Raw genomic sequence first — 646 nt, 5'->3', positions numbered from 1 at the left:
GAAGAGAGGAGAGTCCAAGGCCGCCAGCAAGTCCTTGCTTCTTGAAGAGACCAGCCAGGTAAGTAAACTCAACCTCTTTGCTACTGCTAAAGATATCAAAACTGCTATGATTGAACAATCAAATTTGATACTAGTGGTTTATAAAGAATTGTTGAGCTCTACTACTAACCCTGCTCCCGAGATTCCAGAGGAGATTGAGTGCCTTTTGCAGGAGTATAGAGATGTGTTCCCAGAGGACAATCCAATAGGTCTGCCGCCTATTAGGGGAATAGAGCACCAGATTGATTTCGTACCAGGAGCTACTTTACCAAATCGTCCAGCATACAGGACCAACCCTGTGGAGACCAAGGAGCTTCAGAAACAAGTCAGTGAGCTAATGGAGAAGGGACATATCAAGGAGAGTATGAGTCCTTGTGCCGTACCTGTCCTCTTGGTGCCAAAAAAAGATGGAAGCTGGAGGATGTGTGTGGACTGCAGAGCCATCAACAACATAACAGTTAAGTACAGGCATCCTATTCCTCGCTTAGATGATATGTTAGATGAGTTACATGGTTCATGTGTCTTTTCTAAAATTGATTTAAAGAGTGGTTACCACCAGATTAGAATGAAAGAAGGAGATGAGTGGAAAACTGCTTTTAAAACTAAG

The sequence above is a fragment of the Brassica oleracea genome, chromosome C5, assembly GCF_000695525.1.
Source record: "Brassica oleracea var. oleracea cultivar TO1000 chromosome C5, BOL, whole genome shotgun sequence".
Taxonomy (NCBI): domain Eukaryota; kingdom Viridiplantae; phylum Streptophyta; class Magnoliopsida; order Brassicales; family Brassicaceae; genus Brassica; species Brassica oleracea.
The sequence above is the reverse complement of the archived record's forward strand: the minus strand, read 5'-3'. Positions refer to the sequence as shown.